General features: G+C 40.0%; 1 pseudogene; it reads right to left on the bottom strand.

Annotated features, from left to right (window-relative positions):
* Positions 1-898: 898 nt before the first annotated feature.
* LOC122802167 overlaps positions 899-22,119 on the bottom strand; it is a 62,464-nt pseudogene continuing 41,243 nt past the window's right edge.

Raw genomic sequence — 22,119 nt, 5'->3', positions numbered from 1 at the left:
ATTGTTGGTGTTGAGGTGTGTTTGGATGGGAAGGGAAGGGTATAGTGGAGTGAATATTCATAGGAGGTAAAGAGATAGGTGGTGGCTAGAGGAGGTAATAAAAAGACCCAAATTAATAAATGTACTTTGTGGGGGATGATTGGCGTAGACATTTTAAAGGATGGTGAGGTGAGAGAGAAGTGGGAGGTAGGTATTAAAAGTACTGGAGAGATATAGTAGTAGGTTAGGTATTAGGAAAAGGAGGGAGGAGAGGTAGGTATAAGTGGGTGGGTTGTGAAAGAAAGGAGGTTGGGAGTGTTAATGACGTGTTTTGTATGATAGGTGTAGGTATAGAGGGGTGTGTCCTTTAGGGGAATAAATGTAGGAACACTGGGCGTGGGTGAGATTTGGGGGCAGGGTAGGGGAGCGGAGTGAGGCCAAAGGGCAAACGGAGCGGGTAGAGACAAGAGAGTGGTCTGTCAAGGAAGACAATCAGTGAAGTATGAGAATTCAGCAGGTAAGTCTGGTAGATCTGGGAGTTGGAGTGGGAGAGTGTGGAAGACAGTCAAGAGGCTAGTAGGAAGAGATTCAGGCTATTAGAGGAATAGCAGGTAATAAAGGATACCTTAGGACAAGGAGAGATGGTGAAAAAGTTTGTAGAAAAACTGGAGACAGAGTACTAGATGTAGGATTAACAAAGGTGTAGAAAATTAATATACAATAGCTTATAATGTGACGATACCTAGTAGCCAGTCACTTAATTGCAAGAGATAGGTCTCCTACAGGAGATGGCAGGCTAAGTGAAAGTTGGAGATGATTAACTTTGCCAGAGAATATCATACATAATTTGTGCCTGATGCAGTGTCAGTGATTCATTCTCCCAGAAAAGTACCTCTAACAGGAACTGAGATATTAGGTGTCACTGAGAAGCAATTGGAGCCACCTTCCAGTTTAAATCTTCATCCTCCATTAGATATTTGAACCGACTCAAAACCACCTTCTGAAAAGGACTGTTCTCATAATGCTCATTTCCATAATCTCCACATTTAGCTGCATCAGCTGGATCCAGCTGTAGAAAGAAGATTACATCAGGCTTTGGAAGTCCTACATCCGGCTGCTTGCACCAGTCTAAGGTAAAACCTTCCTTTGCACTTGTGAAAGCAAAGCCTGAAAAGGCATACCTATCTATGACCAAAGTAATGCCAGGGTTTAATTTCTGTTTGATCAGTGGCACTTGTTCCCATCGGTTAGCAGAGAAAAGCAGGTGCACTGTATGATCTTCCAAGCTACTTTTGTTCTCCAGGTATGCATTAATGAGCTGACCAGTTGCCGTTGTCCAGGGAATCTCAAAATTTCAGCCTGATGGCCATCCTTCCGCAAAGCATCCACCAAACGCTGGCACTGGGTGGTTTTACCTACCCGATCAACTCCTTCTGTTTAAAAACTTTTTAAAGTACAGTATTTGTGTTATTATATGCGACTTGTTTTAAAATATGCATGAAAGGTAGTGAAAAGTTACTTATTTACTTAATAGGAATGTATATGTAGTGTTAATGGGGAGAATATGTCTTTAAATGGTTATTAGGGGAAGTGATGTCATTTTATTTGAATTATTTATACTGGCTTTTCATGGTTTGTAATTGTCTTTTGAAGTTCTTTCATTTGGTTTGGATGAAAGTGTTTACTTTGATTGTATTAACCTGTCTTCGTTGATTCTTTGTGGATAAACTGTGGATAAACTATGGATGTTCCTTTGTTGAACCTTGCCTTGAGTCTTTTTTGATTCTTGGGAAATCTACCCATGTGCATGAGTTTGCCTGCAGGGCTATGAATTCTACTCTTTGCTTCATGCAACTGGAGATGCTTTGAGAAGCTTTTATATGTAGCCTGTGAATATCACAGTAACATCAGCTCCATATAAGTTGTAAAACTCACTTCCATAAAACAAAATCTTAACCTGTCAGTCTGCTCCTCCATCAGACACAGTTGTGACTGAACTCAAGAAAAAATACTTTTCCACGTTAGTTTTATTTCCAGTAGCAACCTCTTTTATTGATTATGTTTTATTACAGATTATGAGAAAATGGTCAATTCTTTTCTATTTCTTACACCGTCTGACACATGAAACACACTGTCCTTATTCATTATAGTAACAATCACACCCTGTGTATTTGACAAACTTATACTCACTCTGCTTCACATCCATTTATTTGGTTTGACTGGTTTGATGTGTCTTTTTAAATTACCTATTCACTTTATATTTTATGTCATACATCATTTGCCACATTTAAATTAGGATTTTGCTTTTTAACTAATTCCACCTTTCTGGGAATTTTTATTGTTTTCTTTAAAGTACAGGCCATCTCCCTCTATCATTTGTCCCATCAGTGATTATAGCGACAGTGGGTAACCAATGGCAGTAGCACATCAAGCCCTCTGACAGATGTGTGCATGGTACACAGCTGTGCCAGCAAAGAGGTGATGTCTAGTACACAACTACAGGCCATGGCATTCACTATGTATGTGAGCTACAAAGATATCTGATGCATGCAGTGTTACTCTTGGACTATGCTGACTGGCAGATGGTCAATTGAGACTATACATCAAACATTTCTCCATATATTGTAAACAAAAGCTTGTCTTCTAAACATATTAGCTGTTATTTTCTATACTGTTTTCATGATTCAGTGGCACAAGCATTAGTTATTCTGCCAGACTTTGAAGTATAAAAAAGCAGGTGTTATGAAACACATTTAGGGCTATACTGTGTTACTTACTAAATTTTTATTTACTTGCTAAAAGAAAGGTAGTTGTTATTGCTGCTTTTTTTTTGTTTGTTTGTTTATTTTTGAGGGGGTATGTCTTTTTCCTGTTTTTGTAGATTTCCTTTCTTTCAGGTGCAATAAATAAGTGCAGCATTGGTGCTGTCTGAAAACTGACTTCTTAGTAAGTAATTTTTGTGTGAATAATTGTCAAAACTTAACTTAGATTTGGAAGATGTCACACAAAATGTCTCCCAAAGATAATGTGGGTGATCGTTCCAGAGATTATGAGCAAGTGCCGGTATGTGAGATTCTCCATTGATGTAATCTACTGGATCCAGGGGACCCTCTTGACATTGACCTAACAGTGCTACAGGACCTAGACCTTGACTGAGAGGGTCTAACACATGTTGTAGAATTCTGCTGTCCCCATGTATGTCTAGTAAGTCCTTAGTAGTGTGTATATGGAGGCTGACATGGATGCCATGTGTGCAACTATTCTATGCATGAGGATTATTATGGCATTGTCCGTGGTCACCACCATTCCCATGTACTGGTGAATGTATTTGCATATATCCTGTAGTGCTCTAACCATATCTACCTGACTCACAGTGCAGTAGTCAGGCATGAACTATGTCATGTCACATCTCCTGCTGGACAGACAAGGCCTTGCATGTCCCTGGATCTAGCTGTGAAATAAGTCTTCACTTGGTGCACCTGTGTACTATCATAACTGTAGGTAATATTACCTTAGAAAGGGCATTCTCTTCATCAAAGGATTTAGGCTGATCACAAGAAAAAGGCATTGAGCTATGTGGTGCCCCCTTGTTGTCATGTCATTTTCTCATTATGCTGAGAATGGGTAAGCCTGTGTCACTGCATACAGAGTTATCCACCTGCTGCTGGGGTAGAGGGCAGTACCAGTACACTTTATGGCTGTATACCAACTGTCTTTTGGCTGTGTCATGAGAATAAGGGTTATTGCGTCATCATGAGCAGCCATTCTGCTGTCAGAATCAGCCTGCTGTGTTGCAGTATAGCATGCGATTGGTTCTAGTGCTGATCTTGTGAAGAAATATGACAAGGTCCGGTTAATGTGACATGTGACAGTTACATGTGATTTTTTTTTTCTTAAAGGAGTGATGCCCACACTTACCATGAGCTGTCTTTAGAGTTTGTACTACACCTTATGTTGATGGAGTACTTGATGAGTAAGCATATATGAATTATGTGTACACAGGTACCATGCTAAGTACACCTAATATAAAATTCATAAAGTCATCCAACCACTAATAACCTTCTACAGTGCCTGCCTGCAGATGTTATGAGTGTCAAGAAGTACTGGTGTCAAAATCACCTCAAATGATTCCTGCAGCAACCTTAGTAGTCACTGTTCTTACTAAACTTTGTTGCTTCATTTTATGGTAATCATTTGCATCAGTCTTGTAGATACTTGCACATTTTTAGTGCCTCTTTGGTTAGAAGAATATAATTTTCCCCTTTCTGTGTAGGATCAGTTTTTCTTGGCTGGAAACCTTTAAAAAAAGTAGATTTCCATGTCATCCCCTGGTCCAAGCTTCTTCAAGGTTGTACTGGCACTTTGTCATCTCTCTGAGGTCAGAATGAAGTGCAGAGGTACGAAACTAAGACTACTAGGGTATGACATCACTGTCTAGCTCCTTACACCTGTACAGGCACTTTCTGGGTGTAGGAATGCATAGGCTAAAAGCACATGCACCAGTTATCTGCACTTAAGCTGAGGTACACATGCACATACATGAGCAGTGTGCAGCATATCCACAGCCTTACAATGACAGCTATGCAAATGGCAGCATTAACGCATACGTGCTTTAATGAGATTCATAGAGCTACCCGTGGCTATATGTCATTTGCATGAGAAAGTCATAAATCTGACCAAACATTCATCAGTCTTTTATATTCTACCATTTTAAAAGCCACTTGGCTCCATGTTAACATGAAGGTTGAGGTAAAGTGCAAATTAACTGAAAAGGTTTATAAAAGGCAGAGATTGCATAATTAAAAAAGACATTTATCAGTGGATCTCAGTGTGACATCTTCAGCATTAGCCTCTCACTAAATAGTAAGGCAGGAAATATTGCAATAGTTTTGTATTTCTACCAACAAATATTTGGAATGTGTAAGGTGCCAAATTCAATGCTGTCTTCATTATTTTAATATGTGTACAGTAGCTAATTACAGGCACTGGTCTCTGGTAATGGCAACCTTCCTATAACTGAGGAATGGAACACCTGAGATTTTCATTAATAACCACTTTACCACACCCTTCCAGCAAAGCCCTTATAGGCCTACATTTCACTTAGCATAGATTCAGATATTGCATGAGACTAATTCATAACACAGACTGTACTGCAAAGGAAAGGAGGGCCAAGAAATTATAATTAATGCTTCACTCTGCTTCCTCTGGTTTTCAATTATTGAATGAAATGCTTGACCTGGAATTGATTGCAAAGTTCCAAAAAATGCCTCCAGCACTAAAATTATTAGATCCATCCCTGAAATGGAAGAAAATAGCCAGTAAAAAAAACAAAAAAAACTGAGGGGTACAGACTGAGGGCACAAGAGCCCAAAAATTGTACTAAGCTCCTTCTATAACCTTCAACCAGTTCAGAATCACCTTTTCCCTTTAAAACACAGGTAGCTCAGAGGAACTCCATGCCTGTGGATAACATAAGAAATTAACCAAACATTTAAGTAAAGAAACTTGGTACAGGTGAAGTGGAAAGCAGTTCTATTAAATACTAACAAAAAGAGCTTTCCATGAGCTAAAAGCAGACATACATAACCTTTGTAACTCACAAACTCGATGAGTCATTGAAGAATACCAGAAATGAGAGTTTCCTAGAGACAGAGTACTAGATTAATCCTGTACTCCCCGTGACAAAGATGTGAGGCTCAAACCCTTTTCCCTTCTGTTACTTTACTATTTTTGTAAACATGTAGGTGACTATCTTATACCATCCCTGGTGTACAGTGTTGACACAGAAGACTTATATCCTATATGGAAGATGAGAGAGCAAGGGGTTTGAATCATTTAGTGCCTTTTTTGAGTATCTCTTGTGTCTTGTGTTCCACTTACCTCACGTCTTTTGTGCTACATTTTATTATTTTTATTTTATTAAGTGACTTTAAGGCACATTATAAAAAAGGTTCCCTCAACCCATGTATTTAATACTACAAAACCTTTTGTAAGTGTCTTTAAGGGACAATATGAAGAGTATCCCTGGTGTCTAGTGTTCTACTTAGACTCAGTATTGTATGGTTTGCTTGGCTCCCTATTAAATGTCAACAATCAAAATAGAGTGCTGACAAGCCAAAAAAAAAAAAAAAAAAAGACTGAAACCACAGGAAAAGAATGAATTTCGAAAATTACTCCTCCTTTAAACTACTTTTTGCAGGGGCGGAAATCTCCCTGCACCCACCCCATGGTGGGGCATACCCCCCCACACTCCCTGAACTTACATATACCAACTCTGAGATTGCCATACCTTGGAGAAAAAGGAATATTCTGAGAAATGGCATCTCAGACTTAGTATATGTGTGTTCTTTTGGTTATTCAGTCTCCATAATTCAGGACTCACTCTACTAGGTTCAGACATTCAAATGGTTATCAGTTTGCTAATTAGTCAAGGAGATCCTAAAGGTGTGACAGACCCCACCTCATATGGCAAAAACATACACACACACTCACCATACCTCTCAATTTCCCAGCACAAGAAATCTGGACAAACAAAAATTATGGCGGGTACAAAGGACCAAAAATAGGGACAAATTTTAAATATTGCTAATACAAACTTAGAAAGTTGCTAGTATAAAAAGTGTTGTGTTGGCATGAATTTAGTGTCTGAAACTCAAATGTATGTCTTTATTTAGTGACTTCAATCTTTAATGATTTACAAGAAAACCACAAATTGTATGAGGAACAGACCTAAAATATAAGTAAAAAATCTGGGTATTCTGCGAAAAAACTGGACAGCTGAGAGGTATGACACATGTGCACACACACACACACACACACACACACACACACACACACACACACACACACACACACAGACACACACACACTCACACACATGCACACATGCACACTCGCACACGCACACACACGCGCACACACACACACACACACACATACACACACACACACACACACACACACACACATACACACACACATGTATATAACCTTCTCACTTCATCTCATTCACCGACACACTTACCCTTTCACTCATATAGACAAACACACACACACATGTATATAGACCTCTCACCTGATCTCAGTCACAGACATACTCACCATTCAGTCACACACACACACACACACACACACACACACACACACACACACACACACACACACACACACACACACACACACACACACACACACCTCTGCTACTTATCCCCTAATTAACACCCCTACTGTGACCTTCCAGGCAGACACACACTCACACATACACTCATACGTGCAGCCCCACATATTCAGACATGCATATATCCCCAGCACCACCTGTCTCCTAAACTCTCTAGTACTTACCAGTACCATGAGGAGTAAACTCGAGCTTTTGCCTGTGTTCATTAACATGAGGGGCCATGAGTGGCCCTGCTCCTTTGTGCAGACAAGCTCTGCTCAGCTATATAAATGTTTTACTGTAGGCATTTCCAGGGAGAGCATGTGGCTAATTAGCATATGTGTCTATCCCAGAATGCCTCATTAGCATGTAGCATGGCCACATAGTCATCCTACCATGGTGCTACACATCTTCATACTAAAGCTCAATGGTGGGACTGTCCCTGAATTGTTAATGATGCACCTCACTGTAACCTTTCTGGTTTGGCCCCTGTGTCATCTAGTCCTATCAATTCTTTGAAAACAGATGGGGTAGAAGTGGAGGCAATGACAGATGTTATTTTCTGGCCTCAAAGATCTCAGCAGATGGTGATTGCAGCTCTGATATTAAAAAGTGCTTCCTTTTCAGAAGGAAAGCTATGGCAAATCTGGATAAGACCTTGAAGTGCAGAGATATCACATTGTCAGCAATGGTCCGTACAGTCAATAATATGTTTTTCCAGTAATAACATACTCATTGAACTGTAAGTAAGGTTATACACAGGAACATTGATACTGTTGAACTGTGGCGCTGGAGAAAACTTTTGAGAATTCCTTGAATTGCAAGAAAATAAAATCAGTCACTATTCAAGGAAATAAACCCAGACTGTTTGCTGAAAGTCTGATAGTAAAGCTAAAACTTACATACTTTGTCCACAAAATGTGAAGACAGGGTTTACCTGAAAAAATACTGGTGCAAGAAAGATCTAAAGTAGAAGAAGAAGAGGAAGACAGAGGCTAAGATGGATAAACAGCATTACTAAAGCAGTGAATATGAATTTGTAAGAACTAAAAGAAAAATTTTGACAGACAGGCCTGATATACTAAAGTTCTTGAGGACATTAAGAGTTGGGTTTAAATAAATGACTTAAAAACAACAATAACAATGCGCGCGCACACACACACACACACACACACACACACACACACACACACACACACACACACACACACACACACACACACACACACACACACACAAACACATTAGTTCTTTTTGTTTTATTTTGTTTTTCATACTTGTGTGATTAAGGAGGAGAAGGGAAACATCAGATTATTATTATTATTATTATTATTATTATTATTATTATTATTATTTTGCCTCGATGTTCACTAAGTGCAGATTGAGAGCTGTGCTTAGTGAGTGCAAGGGAAATGGTATATCCTTATAAGTACTGGTGTAGTTGCTTTCTTGAGCAAAGACTAATCTTTGTTTATTTATTGATTTATTTATTTATTTTTTGGACTCTAATTACATTTCTAAAAGCCACATTTACTGAGGTTAATCACTGCGGTGGCTGTTTGTTTTTTATCAGGCTCTCCTCATACATTATTATCCTGTTGGAGAGTGTTTGTTCACTATAGAGTTTCATTTTGTTCTGTCATTGTCTAATAATGTTTAATAACTACAATAGTATTCATTAAATAGTAATGTTGCCCAGGCCCTGACAGTGTGCGTTGGTGGAGTAAGTTTTATAACTGTGACTGAGTACAATTCCAAAATAAATAAATAAGTAGAACAAGATACCCAAAATACATGTAATATTAAAAATGAAATTGAGTATGCTGATGAAAACAGATGTCAGAGACATAACATCGCTACAATATGCCTAAACTGAGACAGGAAGGCTTCCTGCCCCAAATGGTTATCACTAAGTAATCCCAATCACAGTTATATACTAGGATAGGTGAGAGTACTGGCTGTAGTTTCAGTTTTTTTATTAAAGATCTATTTTCACATAAAATCATTACCTTATATGACAATATGAAAAGAACTTGCACTAGTCACCAGTGAAGTGAATTTGTAGCCATTGTAGCCACTGATAGCAGTGGGGGATAGATTCACTTCACTGGTATTCTTTGTTTTTGCCTAGGGGCTGTCCTGCCTTATATAAGTAGTGCATCTTGGGTTATTTCTGCTAAATATCTGAGCTTTGGCCAGCTACGATCTACCTGCAATCAACTGGACGTATAGGCAAATTTAAGTACACTTTTATCTGCACTGTTTCATATAGTACTGCATTGTATTTTTTTTTTGTTCCTCACTGAATATTAATTGAACTGAAAATTATGTCTCTGTGATCTTGGTGGCTTTGAAATTGCACGCCCCTCTTGTAAATTTGTATTTGGATACTCCTTCTAGGCCCATCTCATTTGCTCACTCAACTGAGTGCAGTGAGATCATATTCTGATTTCAGGCACTCCTACTGTGTACAAAGAGAGCATTTGGGAAGGACAACCCCTGTAGCCTGTTCCCCGCCTTTCCTGTAACTAGTCTAGTCCAGGTACAGATTTTCTGTATCCAGGACTGTTGGTAAGCTTCTGTGCCCCCCAAGCCTTTCTGTGTTGGAGGGAAGCCTTCTAGCTTATCAGTGGGAGTGGTAAGCACTAGGTAGCCTATCTACCACAAGAGGAGTGGTTTCTGGCCCAGAAATTGTAGTTTATTGGCCGTTTGGGCAGTTTTTCCATCTCTTTCAACTTTCTGGTTCAAAAGCCCACATCTGCACTTGTTTCCCACCTTTCCTGTAACTAACCTGCGGGAAAGCACTAGAAAGCCTTAAACTGATACAAGCACTCAATTCTCCTTGTTAATAAGGAGAAATTAATCATAGGCACTAAACAGTCTATAATTGCAAAGTACCTTGCCAAGGTAAGGGAAAACAGTTCTTGTACTTTACAGAAGAAACACCGAAACAAGCATTTCCAAGGGCCAGCTTCCAGTGATTTCTCCTGTCCACCTGGTGAATCTGGGAATACTGGGACAATGCAGCAATTGTCTCATGTACACAGACACCCCTCTCCTCCTACCACCCAACACTACAACCTGCGAGAGATGCACTTACATAACCAAACTGGAAGCAAAGCTCTCTCCAGCCAAGATTGTGCAAGAGGAGAAGGTTAATACCTGCACTACACCTCAAGCAACACATAGACCTTCAAAACTCATGCCACCAACATCCACACATAGTAACACTAAACTCACTTATGTGGAGGCCCTTAACATTAATCTGCCCAAGCAACATGGACCTCCGAAGCTGAAATGCAAACAAATACCAATCACAACCAAAGTGACACATAGCTCAAAACACCAGTGTGCCACCAAACAACAGACCCTAAGGAAGACAACATACCCAACACTTTAGTCATAGGTGACTCTATAGTCAGGCACACTGATGTCCCACTCACCAGGCTGAACAAGGAGAAAATTACTGTCAGCTGCCTATCGGGTGCCAGGATCCACCACATAACGCATGCACTCAAGTCACTCAACAACAAGTACAAATATGACTCTGTCATTGTCCATGTTGGAGTGAATGACTTGAGACGTACCTCCCTGGACTACATGAAAAGAGACATGGAAGAGCTCTTGGATCATGTAGCCCAGGCAGGTATGACCCTAGCCCTGAGCAGCATCCTACCTTCGCCCAGAATGATACCACAGTATAAGGACAAAATGATTGACTTCAACAATTGGCTAAGTTTCTGGTGTCATTCAAAGGGGATCCAGTATCTGTCTGCCTGGGACGACATGATTGACAGACCATGATGCTTTGCCAGAGATGGTCTGCACCTGTCATCCCTGGGATTCAGGTTACTGGCTAAGGCTCTTGCCACCCCTATAGTGCCTTTTTTGGGCAAAGCTCAAAGGACAAAACCACCACCGTAACAGATATAAGCATGCAAAATCTGAAGATAATACTACTCAATGCTAGAAGTCTAAACCTCAAAATGTACTCTCTCGAGGCACTCCTAAAAATGGAGAACATCAATATCTGTGCAGTAACTGAGACCTGGTTCAAGGCTCCACAGAGCAACCCTACAATACCAGGCTACAACTCTTACCACACTTTTCGACCACCAAACCAGGACCGAAGCACTAAAGATGGAGGAGTGTCCATATTCACCAAGGATATTCACACCTCCAGGCTAGTGGCCCAACACAATGCATCTGAAATCCTACAGGTGCAACTAACACTAGGTAAGACTGCAATCCAAATTGTAGCTTGCTACAGATCCCCCACCATGCCCCAAGATTCTCACTACACCTTTCTAAACATACTAGAAAATATTAAGATACAACAAAACACCCTAATAATGGGTGATTTCAACTACCCTGCCATTAACTGGGAAACATACTCTGGTGCCAACACCTTTGCCCAAAGGTTCTTGGAATTCATAAATTCTGATGCCCTGGACCAACTAATCCATAGTCCCACCAAGGGCTCAAATATCCTAGACCTGGTCATCACCAACATGGGAGAACGATGCTCCACACCAGTAGTCACCCCCTCATTGGTTAGGTCTGACCATAAGCTAATCACCCCTGACATCCACATCCCACCCCCACCCCCCAGTAGGGAAACCTCCATAAAAAACTTCTCCAAAGCCAACTTCATGCTACTCAAGTCAGAAGAGACAAATTTCATAATACCAATGCAGACGGGAACTGAAAGTTCGACTGCTGAATCCTACACTAAGGCACTGTACGAGCACATCCACTTGTGCATGAATCATGCCATTCCAAACAGAACCAAGACAGTCTCCTCCAAAAAAGGAACCCAATCTGGTGGTCCCCTGCCATAAACAAACTACACAACAGAAGAAAGAAACTGTTGCAGAAAAGAGGAAAATCCCAGGATGCAAAAATCTCCCTTACCAGCCTCAGTAAGAAGCTGACATCCCTCATAAAATCCTCCAAAGCTAGTTATGAAAATAAAATTGCCAAAGGTTCCAAGGACAACCACAAGGCATTCTATAGTTATGTCAAGAATCTAAATGGCAATGCTCAGATCTGCTCTGAGCTACAACAGAATGGCATCAAATATACTGATCCCAAGGATATTGCCAATATCCTGGCAGATCAATTCAGTGCCAACTTCACCCCCTCTCACCCCCTAAAGGGCCCATCTCAATATCAAAAGATTGCCAAATTCCAGTAATCACAACCATACACGTAAAAAACGCGCTCTCCAAAGCTAAGAATACAGCATCCATGGGACCAGACGACATCCAGGGCTGTGTACTACATGAACTACAAAATGAACTGGCACCCCACCTAAGTGTAATGTTTAATCATAGCCTCATATCAGGCTTTGTGCCCAGTGAGTGGCACACACCTACAGTTATCCCACTCCACAAGGGGGGATCCACCTTGGATCCCAGGAACTATCATTCCATCAGTCTAATGAGCCTAATCTGCAAAGCCATGGAACGCATTATCATGGAACTTATAAACAAAGACATTGGCAACCTTCAAACACTGGACCCCACCCAGTTTGGCTTTGTAAAGGGCCGATCTTGTCTCCTCAACCTGATTGACTTCTTCAAATCAGTCTCCAGATCCGTGGACAAGGGTAAGGCGGCCCACACAGCCTATCTGGACCTCACCAAGGCCTTTGACACCATCCCCCACTCTGGAATCATAGATAAACTTACTAAGCTGGGCATTAATCCCTACGTCACTCGATGGGTTGCCAACTGGCTTATTGACAGAACCCATACTGTAAAAGTAGCTGACTCAAAATCCAGCTCCAGGCAAATGACAAATGGAGTACCTCAGGGTTCAGTCCGCTCATGTTTGGCATCTACTTCTCTGAAGTATAGGCCAGCACAAAGGGACTCTGGCTAACAAAGTTCACAGATGACTGCAAACTGGGAACCATTATTGAATCCCCAAATGATGTGGATATTCTACAAAATGGTCTTACAGAAACAGATGCTTGGTGCCGGACCATGGGCTCAAGCTCAATGCCAAGAAATGTATAGTTATCCCCTTTAGGAAAAAACATGTACCCATGAATTACCACATAAGTGTCAGTACACTAAACACTGAAAGTGTGATAAGAGACTTAGGGACACAGGTGGACAGTGGTCTCACCTTCGAAAATCACATAGCCACAACAGTCAGGAAATCCTTCTATGTGGCACCCCTCATCACTAAGGGATTTTTGTCCAGAAAAAAGGAGGTCATTGTCCCACTGTACTCATCCCTCATTAGACCCATTATAGAGTACAATGCCCCCTTTGGTATGTACCTCACAAGACACCTGCAACAATGGGAAAGGCCACAGAAATACCTCACAAAAAGAATCACAGGCCTAAAGCAGATGCCCTATGCTGACCGTCTAAAAAAACTCCAACTATACTCTGTCACATATTGCCTACTCAGAGGCAATCTCTGCTTAACATACAAGGCCATGTCAAACCCAGTGCTGTTGGACATGCTACACTTAAAGAAATCCCAATCTCTCAGAGTCACACGCTCCAGGGATCTAAACCTTGTCATCACAATGAACCAAACATGCTGGAGGGATAGGTTCCTGACGTAGAGACTCCCCATACTCTGGAATAAATTGCCCATAAATGTCAAGCTGAGTGCCTCTTTGGCCCTCTTCAAAAAGAACCTTGATGACTGGATGGGAGATAGGATATTCACCCCGGGTATCATGTCAGTCACCCTGCTGGACAGGGGACCAGGGAAGTAAATATTCTGGGAAGAAATATCCAGGGAAATGTTATGGCTAGACTTGTATAGTCCCTAGGGTCGATAGCCTAGTACCGACCTATGAACCTATGAACCTATGAAGTTGTTAAGGTCATTTACTACTACGTGGACAACCTCAAGGTCATACTGATATTTAAACAGGTGAAGGGCTGTGAGCATGTTTTTTAACAACTCACCACCAGAAGCACAGCTTACTATAGTTCTTTTGTTGTCCACTTTGGGAAACACAGTATTGGAATGTTTACTTATGGAATCTCCAGTTACAAAGACCTTTTGAGTCTTTGCAGGCTTATGGAACATTATGGAAGCAGCTTTGCAGTTTTGGTGATTCACCAAGTTTGCTGATGACAATAAGCTGGGAGCAATCATTGAATCCCCAAATGATGTTGATATCCTACAAACAGGCCTAAAAATGACAAATGACTGATGCAAAAACCATGGTCTGAGACTAAATGCTAAAAAATGATATCCCTGCAAATTATAATATTGAAAGCACACCCCTAAAAGTAGACCCAGTGGTGAAGGACCAAGGAACACTGATACACAGGAGGAAATCCTTCTGTGTGGCACAACTTATAAGTAACGGCATGGAATCAAGATCTAAGGAAGTCATGATGCCATTGTACTTGGCCCCCAACAGGCTAATTATCGAGTACAGTGCTCCATTCTGAATGCACCTAACCAGGCACTTACACCAACTGGAGCAGCCCCAGAGTTTCTCACTAAAATATACCAAGTGTTTAAAGGTCCTCTCCCTTTACTCAGTCTAATATTGTTTACTGAGAAGAAACTTATGCCTAAACTTCAAGGCATTCTCTGTTCTGAAGAAAATGTTAGATATTTGCAAGAAAAATTGTATAAGAGTAACATTTCCCATGGACCTAAACCTTATCTGTGACTCTAACAGAACTTGTTGGAGAGACAGATTTGTATTCCAAAAGCTATCTCATCTATGGAATAAACTTCCCATCTTCGTAAAACAAAGCATGACCCTCACTCTCTCAAAAAGAAATTGGATAAATGGATGGGGAACCATAAATTCACTCCCGGGGTACTGTTCATGTCCCTTATAGACAGAGGCAGTCTGTAAAATGACTCAGATCTCCAACACCTAAAGACCCAATACCCTGGGGAACACTTTATAGCTCGAAATAATGAAATCTCAAATTTCACTATCTCGAGTTCATAAAGTAGAAGGATTGGAAGATTGCAACCACAGAAGTGCGAAATTCAAAATCACAAATGTGGGAGATTTTGAATAAGTGGTTCTGGTGTGGTGATGTGTTTGTGGATTCAGGTAAGTGTTTATGTTTAAGGGTGTTGGGTAGGGGCTGTAGTGTATGTTAGTGTGTGTTGTTACTGTGATGTGTATGTGCGAGAGGAATGTAGTTTGTGTGGTGGTGTTTTGTGTGTGTGTATGTAGTGTGACCTTGGAGTTAGAATATTAAAGTAGGAGGGTTCAGGGGGGCTTGCCCCCCTGCATATAATAAGGGTAGGTGTGTGTGCTTGTTTAGTTGTGTGCGTGTGTGCTGTAATGGTGTTTGAAAGTGTTGGGAGTTTGAATTTCATAGTTTTTGCAGTTTCAGGATTTAGGGCTTCGTGATTGTGTGGTTTTGGGTATTTGGATTTTCTATTTTATAGGCTCGAGATTCTGTAATTCGAGATTTCAGAATTTCAAGCTTATAAAGTGAATCCATACCATGATACTACCCCATTCCATATCTGGGGAATTAAGATATAATATTTTCATATCCTGAGTATTATTGGTTAGGCTTGTAAAGTTTCTTGTGCCATTAGCCTAGTAATCACCTATAAACCTATTATAGAGGTATGTGTGAGAGGCGGGGAGCAGACATATATGTGGCTTACATATATGTGGCTGAGGTTTGCTGCATGAGGATGTGTGAAACTCAGCCAGAGATTTTTTTATCCACATCAACATATGTTTGTAAATTATTATGCTGCCACTTATTGGCAGTGGGTTTTGTTGCGACATGTCTCCAAACTAAATATTTATATCTCTCACATATGGAATCAAAATGATCCAGAAGTAAAGAGTTGTCAGTAAACATAAGGCAGTTTCTATGCTGCCTCAAAACTCCTAGAGCTATAAGACCTTCAGTGAAATTATATCAGCAAGCCATGAGTCTGTGGTCATGAAAGCAGTATCTTGTTTTACTGGAAATTTTCCAGGAGGAAATTATGCATGTGTTTCCAAGTATGAGAAACAGTAGTGATTTGCATGCTAGTTGCTACTTGAATACTGCCAGTGCTAGTCTCCCTGCAGCTGTATGTAGCAAGGAATTAGTATCTTTCTGTTCCTTCTCTCATCAGGATTAACACAGTGCCACTAATCCCAAGCTATTTCTTGAGAAGCAGGTTGCAGATCTCTAGTGATCAGTGGTCTCAGCTCAGATGATGCAGGGCTCCATATGCTTGCTGCGGACTTCTCTTGATGCACTGACAGAGATATGTGTGCTAAGTTTTTATAAATTAAGAATGAATATGTGTGTGGTTGTCCCTAAAAATAATTTTTTTTAATATTTGAAATATCCATCTACAGGAAAAGAAAAAAAAAATGGCTATCATTTTTAAATCTGGATTTAGAAATTCAACATGCAGTTGTTCCATTACCTTTGCAATTACAAGCAAAGCTTAAGTACTTATTGTTACCGAATATCTATGTGTGCTGTCTCAGATGTTTTACTAGACAATTTCATACTGCTTTACAGCTAAATCTCTAAGGACAATCTTGGCCTGTTATGCCTTACATACCCACTAAAATGTGCTAGGTTGTCCTCAGGTACAGGAAATACAAAGGCAGTGAGGGCGGCAGTCAATAGCTGATAACAATTCACCTGTCACAGAGGGATGGAGGTGGTATGGCCCCCTGTAATGAAGACCCAAACAGAGGTATTGAGGGCTTTCAGGATCAGCTGTTGGTTAAGTATGGCTGCATGTTGCATGTAAGCCAAGGAACATAGCACAAATGAGACCTCACACAGCAGCAGAATATGCAAAAGCCACCAACTGTATGGTAAGGAGTTAGGTACTAGAAGTGGAATCCTGCATGAACAGAGGACAGCTTGGTGCTGTAACTCTCACTTACTATAGTAGTGAATAAGATAATGTAACTCCTGCCCTAAGTGGGTCTATATTAGTTAGCCAAGTTATTTTCAGCGAACGCCTAATCAGCGACACATATTCAGTGAAAATCACTTCCGCAATTTGATAAATTTCCCAAGTTCAGTGAAGTAGTTGGCTAACCAGATAACTTTGGCCTTTTCTCCACTGTAGTGCAATCTCAGAGTTGATATATATAGTTAGGGGGGTGGAGGGGTGAAGCCCCCCACTTGGGTGGGTTTTATTTAGTTATTTGTTGGTTCCATTATGCTGTGGGGCAATTGTTTCATTGCCCTTGGAAAATTCAGTGAATCATGGAAGTGATTTTCACTGAATAGGTGTCACTGAATAGATATTCACTGAAAATAATGGCAAACTAATATAGACCCCCCCCCAAACACAGAGCAAATGGAACAGAGATCTCACCTTGGTTGGAAAATGAATGTGTCTGACTTTTGCCGTTATTAGAGGAATGAATAGATCAAGTGGAGAAAGGGAGGCGTGTCTGATGGTTGTTGTCTATGGGAATAAAAAATATGGCACACTGTGCAGTTATATTGCATGCAGTTTCCATCATATATAGCTTTTATTCAGGTATGAGATGCAGGGCATGAGCAGAATATACATTTACTAAGTTATTATTACAGCAAGAGTCAAAATGATACACATTTCTCCAGGTACAGGCATTTTTTTATCACAGAAAAAAATGCAAAGAACAAAAATTCCAGTATAGATAGTGACAATGTCGTAGGTCAACTTCAGAATTAAGCTGTAATTAAATCCTTAAAGATCAGGTCGAATAGGTTAACATAAATATTTTAAAATCATTACCTTCAAGCAGAGCAAACCTATGCACTTCCAATCATCTTCTAGTAATAACATATTTTTTCTTGTGAGCTTTTTTGCTATAATTAACTACAATTTTAAAACTACTGCCAAGGCAGATGTCTAGAAGGGGCTGCTGATATCCTGTCTCAGTCAGTATGCCCTGCTTGAATATATTACTATCATTCAGGGGTGAAAATTGCTGATAGGTAATTGACTAACTGGCAAACACTTCTAAGAAATGAGTTAATTACCAATGAGTTAAATTAACAACTGGCAACAAAAAATGGTTTGCAATTGTTTAGTAATGAGAACCCCATTCTTGTCATTCACAGAAATGGTCGCTAGGTCCCATGAACCCTAAAAAAATACATCATTAGCACAAAGGGGATGTCCTACCCAGTAGACATCAATGCCAGGAACTCACTTCCATCACTAGGTTAGATAAAGAATCCAGTGATGGAAGTGAATAAACGAATGAATGGCTGGGGATAGTTCAGTTGTAATGTCATTAAAACTGACCAAGCAAAACAAAATTCTGCTTTATTTATTCAATAAAATGACATGCTTTTCTTTCACATTTAAGTAGGCCCAGGTTACTGCTGTCAAGCCTACCAGCACAGAGATATTTCATACCACATTGGCATAGAAATTAGTAGTTATGGATGTGTTGGCTGAAAATAGTGTCTGGTCTAGCGGGTCAAGTAACTCAAGAGAAATGTAATTTATTGCTTGTTCCTGCAAGGTACTTGCAGAAAGAAAAATGATTTGGAAGAAGATGAATAATATTGCAAGAAAAAGAGAGAGAAGTGAGGGATGTCAGACCTATTGGTTCTGATGACAGGAAGCAGAAGGGGTCTGTAAGAACTCCCATCAACTGCAGACGGACACTACAGCAGATGAATTGGGAAGATAATAAATCAGAAATATGATCTAATTTAGGAGTTATGCAATATGAACTAGCAACAATAAACAGATAGAAAATATTATAAGGGGGTTGTGGCAAATGCTAAACAAGTGGGTGATATTTAGGTTAACAAACATTTTTAAATGCTTTTCTACAGGGAAGCTGTCAGGAGATGGTATTACTCAAATATACTAATTCATAAAATCATTGTTAGAATTTTGAGATCAAGAGATCCAAGAGTAAGAGAGATCCATGAAAGTGCAGCTCTCCTTGAGTAAGACCTCAAGAAGCAAAAGTAAAGTATGTTGGCATAAAAAATACCCCATTTGCTCAACATTGGTAGCCATTCACAAGAAAGCAGGGTATGATGAAATATTTTGAGAATGTATTGGTGAGATTAGATGTGGAGGGATGTGATATGATTGAGTCAGCTGTAGGGATATCTATGGCTGTGCCTCAAACACATGAAATGTAGAGACATTAGAGAACCAGGAAGGGAACAGGCAGATTTGGGGGACAACAGTGTGCAGGTACATGAGCTGATGCTGTAGCATTTAAATTTCAGGTATGGTATGGGATTGTGAGCCCATAACTAAATATATCTCTAAACCATTGAAGAAGATATCAGAAACGGGGACAATGGGTATGCTTTTCTTATTAAACAAACCATAAATAAGTACCTTAATAAGTACCTTAAGTAAAATAAATCGGAGGTCAAGAATATGGCAGCAGCTTTGGCCAAGCTTGAATGTGTATGTACTTTATACAAATAGCTTTACAGAAGCAGCCAGGACCAGACAATCAGAAGCTACATTATTATATTTAATATTAGGAAGACATATGATATAAAATGGTAATGCAGTTAGTTTATCTTAAACTAGTAGTTTAAAAAACTACATATGGAAAAATCTAAATATCAGCTAGGACACACCAATCTATATACTGCTACTATGATGAACCAACAAAGGAGAAATGAAAAGAAATTAGCAGGATCAGGCAGTGAGCACAGACACCCTGATGGCAAAAATATTCCAGTCATAATCGTTGGGCAGATTGCAGTTCTAAAAATGCTTGTGTTGGTTGTACAAGTCCATATCCCCTACAATAGGCTATCCAGCATGTGGACAACAGGAAGCAGGTAGGGGTGATTACAGGCAATTGGCATATGTCAGACAAGAATTGCAAGGAAATGAGCAGGTGATATAAGAAATGTGGTAGAGCTCCCTGGTAAACTCAGTGGTCTAGGTTGAGCACCTGTATGCTGGAGAGGGGAATTCCAAGAAATATGCAAAGTCATGGAAAAAAGGTGGCAGTGAGAATCTAGCATAGGAATTTATGGTAAATGTTGATTCTGAATTGTATGAATAATCAACTGGCAAGATGGCAAGAAGTTTAAAATAAAGGGAGGCAATAGTGGAGAAACTGGTAAAAAGAGGAGTGTGAATGTAAATCTGCAGGTCCCTCCTCATTCATATACCTTTGGTGTGAGCATAACATCTCCTCATTAGAGTAGCAGGATTATACACCACCACTCTTATTTAAAAGGAACAGCTACATCCCTGAGGAAGGAAGGAATGTCATCTATGAATCAGGACAAATAACTGTGGACAAGATTAAGGGACATTAAAATCCATGTTACCATGTTAACCAAGTTAGATGTGGAGGTTCGAGTATACAGGTGAGGAACCAAATGGTCTTTGTTTAATGCACATTTTTGTCATTTGCATATAGTTCAGCACAGTTTGAGGGATTTAGCACATTGCTGAAGATTTGGGAGACTGTAGGTAATTTGGACAGTTACCTGGATGTCTGTCTTAGAATTTTAGAAGATAGTCAGGTGCACATTTTGGTATGTCATTGTTTCAGGCCCTGTATCCTAATTTGGGGGAGGTGTATTTTTGAAACTGTATACCATGTCGTCCTCCATGTTCCAAAATGTAGCTCCTCACCACACACATACACACACAAACACACACACACGCACACACACACACACACACACACACACACACACACACACACACACACACACACACACACACACATGCATGCACACATGCACACGCACACACACACACACACACACACACACACACACACACACACACACACACACACACACACACACACACCACAGCACATGTTTCTCAACATGAAAAATTTACAATACTGCAAACAAAAAAATCAGTCACGCATTCTAAAATAATAAAATAAAACTAGTATAATTATGGCATTTTTTTATTTAAATTCAAATACAGGTAACTAACCAGAACTGATTCTTTAAAAAAAAAGTTCTCTGCAGAAAAAAAAAAAAAAAAAAATATATATATATATATATATATATATATATATATATATATATACATAGAGAGAGAGAGAGAGAAAGAGAGAGTGAGTGAGATATTTTGCATGCCTGGTCAAGCTTTTTTGGGAATGTCACTTAATAAAGGTAAGGTAGTAGATCATAGCAGGACAGTACATTTTTAAGAGAATGAAATGAATAACATAAAGCAATGCTGTCACTTTTTTACAACAATGTAAGAAAGTAAAATGCACTTTGAAGAGAGACAAATGCCACACAAATCAGAGTAGGGCACTAAATGGAACCTGAGGAATTAACTGTGCCTGCAGAGTGGTGGAATCAGACAGGATATGGTCTGGGCAGGTATGTAAGACTTCTGGGGAACAGTTTGAGAAGAAATACACTACATCACATTGACATGGTGGCAGAAGACAGCAACTAACCTATCTAGTCTCTCCTTTAAATACAATTACCAGACTGCCTTCATTCCACCACCCTTCCCTCCAGCCTTCTTTTATCTGTCCTCTACTCTCTTGAATTCCTCAATGGATTCTCTCTCCACCATCCATTCAGGTAGTTCCATCCAGTCAGTCCACAATCCTCTGTGTAGAAGTACTTTTACAGATCTAGGGAGGAGTTAGGTCCTGCAGACTGCTGCCTAAATCTTCTCCAACCTGCTTCCTTCCTGTTCATGGTAATATCATTATATCTCCTCAACATAATCTTGTACCCCTATATCATGACTCCCATATCTTCTCATCTCTAATAATATGAGCTCAGCTTCTGTAGTTTATTGCCTCACATATCCTTCTACTAGTTTTGCTCTGGATGCCTTCTAATAGTTTTATATCCATTTTCTTGTATGGCTTCCAGACCTGCTTACAGTGCTCAATGTATGATCTATTAATGGCCAGTGAGAATGGGAGTATGACCTCTTCACTTCTCAAGTTTATCACCCCAAAGATACACTCCAGATTTTGATGGATGCCACCTGTCATTTCACTCGCTATGGGTATGCCAATTCAGGTATGATTAGCAGCCCAAGATCCTTCTCTTCTTCTACAG

The sequence above is a fragment of the Protopterus annectens genome, chromosome 5.part0 (assembly GCF_019279795.1).
Source record: "Protopterus annectens isolate FY-2018-M chromosome 5.part0, PAN1.0, whole genome shotgun sequence".
Lineage (NCBI taxonomy): Eukaryota > Metazoa > Chordata > Ceratodontiformes > Protopteridae > Protopterus > Protopterus annectens.
The sequence above is the reverse complement of the archived record's forward strand: the minus strand, read 5'-3'. Positions and strand labels throughout refer to the sequence as shown.